General features: G+C 42.8%; 1 pseudogene; it reads left to right on the top strand.

Annotated features, from left to right (window-relative positions):
* The first annotated feature begins 3,593 nt into the window (after positions 1-3,593).
* LOC103273058 overlaps positions 3,594-8,860 on the top strand; it is a 14,789-nt pseudogene continuing 9,522 nt past the window's right edge.

Here is an 8,860-nt window from a genome sequence, read left to right as displayed (position 1 = left end):
TCCTTTATTATTATTATTATTATTTCATTTAGGATTGTGAGGTACAAGTGAGGATTTATTACATAAGTAAGTTGCATGTAGGTGAAGTTTGGGCTTCCAGCGGGCCCTTTCTCCCCTGATAGTGGACCAGGTACCCAGTGTGTTACCACATGTCCTCTCCCATTCCTCCCTCTCTCCCTCCCCTAGTAGTGTCCAGTGTCTGCCAATCCTACCCTTGTGCTCATGTGACCAATGATCAGGGCCCACTTATGAGTGAGAACATGCAATATTCAGTTATTTGTTTCTGCAATAGTTAACTTAATATGATGGTCTCCAGCTGCCTCCAATTTGCTGCGAAGGTCATGATTTTGTTCTTCTTTATGGCTGTGTAGTATTCCATCATGCATATGCACTACATTTTCTTTACCCAGTTATCTTTCGATGGGCATCTGGGTTGGTTCCATGTTTTTGCTTTTGTGAATAGTGCTGCAATAAACATGTGTGTGCAGGTTTCTTTTTTGTAGAGTGATTTATGTTCCTCTGGGTATGTTCCCAGAAGAGGGATTGCTAGATAGTATGGGAACTCAATTTTTAGTTCTTTGAGAAATCACCAAGAGCTTTCCTTTAATATGGAAAGTGTGTATTAATAGTTCCAAGAAATCCCAATGCTTTGGGAAGCCAAGCGGGAGGATCCCTTCAGGACAGGAGATCAAGACTAGCCTGGACAACATGGCCAGAGTCTATCTCTACAAACAAAACACAACAAAAACACTTAGCCAGACATGGGGGTGGGTGCCTATAGACCTAACTATTTGGGAGACTGAGGCAGGTGAATTGTCAGAGTCCAGGAATTTGAGGTTGCAGTGAGCTATGATCATGCCACTGCGCTCCAGCACTCCAACCTGGGTGACTGAGAAAGACCCTGTCTCTCTAAAAGAAGAAGTTAATTAAATAAAAATTTTAAAAAATACTTCCTCCAGCCGGGCTCGGTGGCTCAGCCTGTAATCCCGCGCCTTTGGGAGGCTGAGGTGAGTGGATTGCCTGAGCCCGCGGGTTCGAGACCCGCCTGAGCAGCGAGACCTCATCTCTACAATAAATCAAAAAATCAGCCCGACGTGGTAGCACGCGCCTGTAATTCCGGCTACTTGGAAGGCTGAGGCGGAAGGATCGCCGGAGCCCGAGCCCAGCAGGTCAAGGCTGCGGTGGCCGGAAGCAGCCACTGCACTCCAGTCTGGGCGACAGAGTGAAACTCCAACTCAAAAAAAAAAAAAAAAAAAATAGTTCCAAAGACTGTTGAGAGATAAATGCTTGAAAACACAGTTTTTGGTATGTAGCTATAGAAAATTGGGCTTATTCACTCAAAGTTGTAAAGTTTGTCTGTTTGCCATGTGAGGTTGTTCTCAGTTATCAACTTATTATGACTATCCAACTGACTGTGACTTAACTGATCTGGTATTTTTCTAATAAAGTAAAAAAATGGCTCTAATATATAAATTTTAAATCATAACAAGTTACTCCTTTTTATGAAATGCATTGTATTTCACAATATATATTAACTTTCAAATATCAGATGTTTCAGCTGTACATTACATTTTATACTGGATATTTAAGTTTGGCTACAAAAAGCTAAAGGGTCAAATTTTTTTTTTTTTTTTTTGCTAGTTTGCCATACAGATTGTCAGCTGAAGAATGATGAGGTTCATAAGTTTGTAAAGGAGAGATTCATTTCTCATACACGGTTGCAGCCTGCGGGGTGGTCAGTTTGGTAGGCTGGGAAGCACAACTTCTAGCCAGAAGCCAGAAACAAACACTTTGGGAGTCAGGGACAAATGAAACAGAACTATATTCTGAGCAGGGTAGCCAAATAAACATATTGACTAGGCCATAGGAGGAGGCATAAATATTTCTAAGAGGAGAAACATGCACCTGCTTAATTGAACTGCGGGCTCCCTCATGGAACCCATGTGCAAAGATGGTGGCCTTGGCACGACCCAAGGGTGGGGTTTTCCACCCTTTGATGGCAAAAAGTGAAGCAGAGGACACGAAAACAAACCCTTCTCATGGACTGCAAAGCCACTCAGTGATCGGTGGTCTTTTATCAGGCAAGAAAGAAGAGGAAGTTCAGGTGGTCGATTGATGTCAGGGGTGGAGTCTTTTGAAAACGCTAGTGTCTGGCTAACCCTTAGGGAAAAAAGACCAACGGGGGTGAGCCAGGATGGGGGGGTACAAGGAGACCTGTCCAAACTCCTATCACGTCATGCCTGGGAGTTCAGCTTCCAAGGCTTCTCTGGGTTCCCTTGGTTAAAAGATGGTCCCAGCCGGGCTCGGTGGCTCAGCCTGTAATCCCGCGCCTTGGGAGGCTGAGGTAAGTGGACTGCCTGAGCCCGCGGGTTCGAGACCTGCCTGGGCAACTTGGTGAGACCTCATCTCTGCAGTAAATCAAAAAATGAGCCGGGCATGGTAGTGCACGCCTGTAGTTCCAGCTACTGGGAAGGCTGAGGTGGAAGGATCGCTGGAGCCCAGCAGGTCGAGGCTGTGGTGGCCGGGAGTAGCCACTGCACTCCAGTCTGGGCGATGGAGTGAGACTTCAACTCAAAAAAAAAAAAAAAAAGATGGTCCCTTCAGTCTGTTGGGGACTTGGAATTTTATTTTTAGTTTACAAGATCTATCTTGAGTTGCCTGGCTTGTCTTCTATTTAAAAACTTTTTACACTAGTTTCTTTTTAAAAGTGTTAAATGGGAGGGTTAAAAAAATTACTTTACAGATCTACAATAGTATTTACTACCTCTGAAAACACATATAACTCTAAAAAAAAAAAAGAATAACTAGATGAGATTTTAATAAATATTTAAGAGGGAAGATTTAAAAAGATGGCCCAATAACATAATACAAAGAAAACATAGTGGGGAAGCTGCAAAAAGAAATAATTTAGTGCCCGATAAAACAATAAACTGAACAAAACAGATAAAACCAGAATGTTTCAGTGGTAAAAAATGTTTCAGCGAATGAGATAAAAATGAAAGTTTAGATTGTCCCAGGTTTAAAATTCACTATTTCCATGTGGGTGTGCAAAAAAGGGGTGCTTCATAGCTGGACACAGTGTCTCACACCTGTCATACCAGCACTTTGGGAGGCAGAGGCAAGAGAATTGCCTGAGCTCAGGGGTTCGAGACCAGCCTGAGCAACATGGCGAGATCTCATCTACAATAAATAAAATTAGCCGTGCATGGTGGTGCGTGCCTGTAGTTCCAGCTACTTGAAAGGCTGAGGTGGAAGGATCACCTGAGTCCAGCAGGTAGAGGCTGTGGTGACTGTGAGCGTGCCACTGCACTCCAGTAAGGGCAACAGTGAAACTCTGACTTAAAAAGAAAAAAGTGGGGGGGGGGGGTTCATTATATCTTTATAACTGGGATCCACTTAGGCTTAGTCGAAAGCTTAAACTTGCTAATTCAATATAATTCAATCCCTTTGGGTTTAAAACAACTCACTTTTCTCTAATTGCTCTGCTCATTTGGCATTCTTCCTCTACCTCTTTTTCTTTCCTTCTCCCTAGTGGAGGTTTCCCCACACTAGGAGAGGGATGCCTGTGCAAGGGCTGCCTTGGGCTTGGCGGTATGCTGTGTCCACCCAGCTCCCTTGCTGATGCCTTCAGCTCCACCATGGCTTGCAGTCAGTTGGTTCACCAACATTGCCTCCTCTTTGTCTTTTCATGAACGTGTCAAAGCCTACCCTTTGTCCTTTCTCACTGGGTCATGGCTCTGATTCAGGCTGGACTTGAAGTTTCTCCAGGGCTATTTCTCATTTCCTCAAGGCACAGCTGGGAAGAGTGCACAAAAAGCCTCTGTTCTGGAGCCCCCCAAGACTCATCAGAAAGTTGCATCAGCCCCCAACACTGGAACTCAGTCTAAAGAAGTGTCCCGTGACGGGCTCCGTTCACCAATCATGCATCTCAGCTCCCATCCTGTTTACATCTCCCCTTTCAGTCACTGGTTGAATTCTTATCTCCTTTTTGGGAAGGGAAACAGCTTTGATATCATCATGCACCTCTCTCCCCAGAGTGACATCAATGGCTTTCTCTGGGGCCTCCAGACTCTCAAAACACAAACAAGGCACTTCAGATTCTTGACATGTAGGAGACTAGCATGGACTGCTGGCTTCCGCCTCCAAACCTATCCCTGGAGGGGCCAGAAAAGGAGGGGCATGTAGGGAGCTGGGGAACAGTAAATATGTAAAGGAAAAATTTGAATGAAACCCTCATAGGAAGTTCTAAGGGGAATGCAGGCTGGAATGTGAGGGATAAAGACAGAGAGCCTGTTCAGATGCAGGCAGGCAGCTAACCCCTAAATGTTTTTCCTCTTCCTCCATTCCTTAAGGCACAAGGAACAAGGAAGTGCAACTTTGTTACAGCATCTCTGGTGTAGAAGATGTAAGTTACTGTTTCTGAGGGGCAGGGTTGCCTAGGGAAGAGGTAAAAATTCCAATCTGTGGCACCTAGGACCCATTTCTTTGCCCCCTAAACCTACCAGAAGGGCACAAGCTAAGGCCCTGGCATCAACCCACCTCCAGGTGCATGGTCCTAATGAAGGCAGCGATGACAGTGACTGCATATGTCTACTTATATTCGTTCTCATTTTTTTCAAAGTTGAAAAACAATATTCATTTGTTAGCCGAATACATGATAACCTGGAAGAAAAAATACATTTCCTAGCCTCTTTTACAGTTAAATGTGTCCATATGACCAAGAATATTTTTATTTTATTTATTATTTATTTATTTGAGTCAGAGTCTCACTCTGTCACCCAGGCTGGAGTGCAGTGGCATGCTCACAGCTACTGTAGGCTCGACCTGCTAGACTCAGGCAATCCTTAGGCCTCAGCCTTCCAAGTAACTGGAACTACAGGCATGCATCACCACGCCTGGCTAATTTTTTGATTTGTTGTAGAGGTGAGGTCTCGCCAAGTTGCCCAGGCGGGTCTCGAACTCCTGGGCTGAGACAATTCTTTCACCTCCGCCTCCCAAAGTGCTGGGATTACAGGCATGAGCTACCATGCCTGGCAGACCAAGAATATTTTTAATAACTATATGCTGATACATTTGAAATCAATAAAAGTGAGTATCTGAAAAAATATAAAAGTATTGCCACAAAAGTAAACTTAAACAGGCCATTAACTATTGAAGAAATTAAAATGGTAATAATCAGAGCACTCTCCTAATTATTCTGAAAGCTTTATAGTTTTTGACAGTTTTATCGTTGAGTTCCACTAAACTTTCAGAGGTGAGATAATATTTTTAAAAAGCAAGTTGTTTCAAAAAAAAAATAGGAGAAAAAAGTGCCCAACTCCTTTCATAAGGCTAGCTTAACCTTGTTTCCAAAATTGAAGAAGTAAAGGAAAAGCAAAAGAAGTTATAGGCCCATTTTCACTTATTAACATAGATGTAAAAATCACAAGTATTAATCAAACACAAGAGTATATTAAAATACAATATGAGATTGGGTGTGGTGGCTCACATCTGTAATCCCAGCACTTTGAGAAGCATGAGGCAGGAGGATTGCTTGAGCTCAGGTGTTCCAGACCAGCCTAGGCAACATAAGGAGATCTTGTCTGTACAGCAACAGTAATTTTTTTTTTTTTAATAAAAACATAGCCAGGTATGATGGTGCATACCTGTAGTCCCAGTTATTCAGGTGGCTGAGGCAGAAGGATTGCCTGAGCCCAAGAGGTCGAGGCTGTGGTGAGTCATGATCTTGCTGCTGTACTTTAGCCTGGGCAACAGAGCAAGACCTTCACTCAAAACAAAACAAAATAAAACCAAAACAAAACCAACCCTCCCCCCCAAAAAACACAAAAAACAAAAACAGTGTAATGTAGGTGCAGAGATAGACAAATGGAACAGAGAGGAAAATTAGAGTCCAGCAACAGGCCCATGTATATGAGAAAACAGGGTAAAGAAATGAAAGAGGTTGCTGCGAAATTCATGATTTTGTTCTTTTTTATGGCTGCGTAGTATTCCATCGTGTATATGTACCACATTTTTTAAAATCCAGTCCTCTTTTGTTGGGCAGCATGGTTGTTTCCAGGTTCTTGCTATTGTGAACAATGCTGCGATAAACATACGTGTGCAGGTATCTTTTTTATAGAGTGATTTGTGTTCTTCAGGGTATATTCCCAGTAGGGGGATTGCAGGGTCATATGGAAGGTCAATTTTTAGAGCTTTTAGGAATCGCCACACTGCTTTCCACAGAGGTTGCACTAGTTTACACTCCCACCAACAGTGTAGAAGTGTTCCCTTTTCACCACACCCTCTCCAGCAGCTGTTATGTTTTGACTTGTTGATAATTGCCATTCTGACTGGAGTGGAACTAGAGTCTATAATACTGAGTGACCTCTCACAGAAATAAAGATCCGAGTATCACATGTTCTCACTCATATAATGGACCTTGAACATCCAATGTAATACTATAAGAAAATGACTGACGGTACTGGGAAACTATGGGGGGGGATGGGATTAACAGTAGCAAATATCTGTCTGGGGAAGGGGAAACACCTCTTATCAACAGGGTGCCTGAATGAAACGTAATTGTACACCTAACCCTTAACTGTACCCCACAAAAACCATAATAAAAAATATTGATTAATAAAAATAAAAAAATAAAAAGAAATGAAAGAGATGGCAATGCAGATCCAGTCAGAGAAGGGTAGACTATTGATAAATGGTTCTGAGGAAAATGGTGAACTCTAAGGAGAAAAGATAGAGCTGGAACTCCATATCTCAACATACACAAATATGGACCCCAGATGAATCAGGAATCGATGTCCAAAGTTAACCTTTCAATTATCAGGAGGAAAATTTAAAAGAATTTATGTCAGGATATGAAAGTATATTTTAAAAAAGAAAAAGGAAGTCAAAACATACAAACTAGATTTTTAAAAAAATGTTGTCTTACAAAAGACAGCATGTGGAATATGATAGACCATGATAAGACTAGAAGAAGATATTTACAGCATCGGTGATGAACAAAGGATTAGTATTTATTGTGTGCAGGATTCCTGAAAAGAAAAAGAACACAATATGAAAGTGGCAATAGATATGAACAGGCAATCCTTGGAGGCATAGAAGCTTAAACTCAAGAGTAATTGCGGGGCACACATCATAAAAAAGTGTACCTGATCTCAAACCAGGTGAAGTAGGGACCAAAGTCAGGCCCAAACATTACCTGTGCAATGACCGTTTGTATACCTAATCCTGAATTGTACCTCACATCTTAAAAAAAAAAAAGGCCGGGCTTGGTGGGTCAGCCTGTAATCCCAGCACTTTGGGAGACTGAGGTGAGTGGATTGCCTGAGCCTGTGGGTTCAAGATCAGCCCGGGCAACTTGGTGAGACCTCGTCTCTACAATAAAATAAAAAATAGCCAGGTGTGGTAGCACGCATCTGTAGTTCTGGCTACTAGGAAGACTGAGGCAAAAGGATCGCCGGAGCGCAGCAGGTCGGTGCTGGGGTGGCCGTGAGCCTGGCCTGCGTGCCACTGCACTCCACCCTGGGTGAAGGAGTGAGACTCCAGCTCAAAATAAATAAAAGAGTAATTGCTATGGTTCGGAAGTGTTCCCTTCAAAATTCAGGTGTTGAATGGCCAATGGGATGGTATTAAGAAGTGGGGCATTTAAGAGGTGATTAGATTATGAGGGCTCCTCTCCTCATAAATGGGATTATGTGCCCTTGTAGAAAGGCCTGATGGACTCCTCCTTCCATGGAAGTTGTGAGCAACCCCCTCCGGACAACCAAACTTGCTGGCACCTTGATCTTGGACTTCCCACCTCCAGACACTGAGAAAATAAATTTTGATTCTTTATACATTACTCAGTCTTGTGTATTCTGTGGTAGCAGCACAGTTGGTCTAAGGCAGAAAGCCAGGAAACGCAAATAAAAACCACAGTGAGGTAGCATTTTACATCTACCATATTGGTAAAAAGGTAAAAGTGTGACAATCCTTGGGGTGGGGACATATGAATCAATACTGCTGGGGCAGGGATCAGGGAGTGTAAATTTAAATAATCACTAAGAACAATGTGGTAGCATTTTGTAAAGTTGATAATGCATATTCCCCAGAACACTGAAGTTTTACTTCGAAGTGTATGACCCAGAAACTCTTGGACATCTTTGTTTCTTTACCTGATGATGAGGATCACACAGTGTGATAAGAGAAGATTTTTGTGAGGATCATATGACATATAAAATACCCAGAACAGTGTCAAGCACACAATACAATCTATTAACAGCAGCAGCAATAGTAGAAGTAACAGTATACAAAGGTGAACTAAAAAAGATGGAATTCATTTATAAAAAAACATGTCTTTATTCTTACATGTTTAAACTTCAGTCACCTTCAAAGTCCTTTCCATCTGAGGCAATATGCCTATCGAGGCACTTTTCCCACTGTTCAAAACAGTTTTTGAACATGTCCATTTTGATGCCTCTTAGTGCTTCTGCCGTTTTGTTTTGTTTTGTTTTGTTTCACCTCTTCCACATCGGCAAAACGTTTTCCTTTGAGGACTTTTTTCATCCAGGGAAACAAACAAAAAGGTCTCTTGGAGTGAGATCAGGTGAGTAGGGAGGGTGGACATGGGGGTCATACAGTTTTTGGTCAAAAGCTGATGAACATTTAGTGTAGTGTGGGCAGGTGTACTCAAAAATCACCCATCATGAAATGAGCAAGCCGGGCTCGGTGGCTCAGCCTGTCATCCCGCGCCTTTGGGAGGCTGAGGTGAGTGGATTGCCTGAGCCCGCGGGTTCGAGACCCGCCTGGGCAGCGAGACCTAATCTCTACAATAAATCAAACAATCAACCGGGAGTGGTAGCGCGCGCCTGTATTCCGGCTACTC

This window comes from Carlito syrichta, unplaced genomic scaffold, assembly GCF_000164805.1.
Source record: "Carlito syrichta isolate Samal-C Ts95f unplaced genomic scaffold, Tarsius_syrichta-2.0.1 Scaffold313468, whole genome shotgun sequence".
Lineage (NCBI taxonomy): Eukaryota > Metazoa > Chordata > Mammalia > Primates > Tarsiidae > Carlito > Carlito syrichta.
Note: the sequence above shows the minus strand (reverse complement) of the source record. Positions and strands in the feature narration are given on the sequence as shown.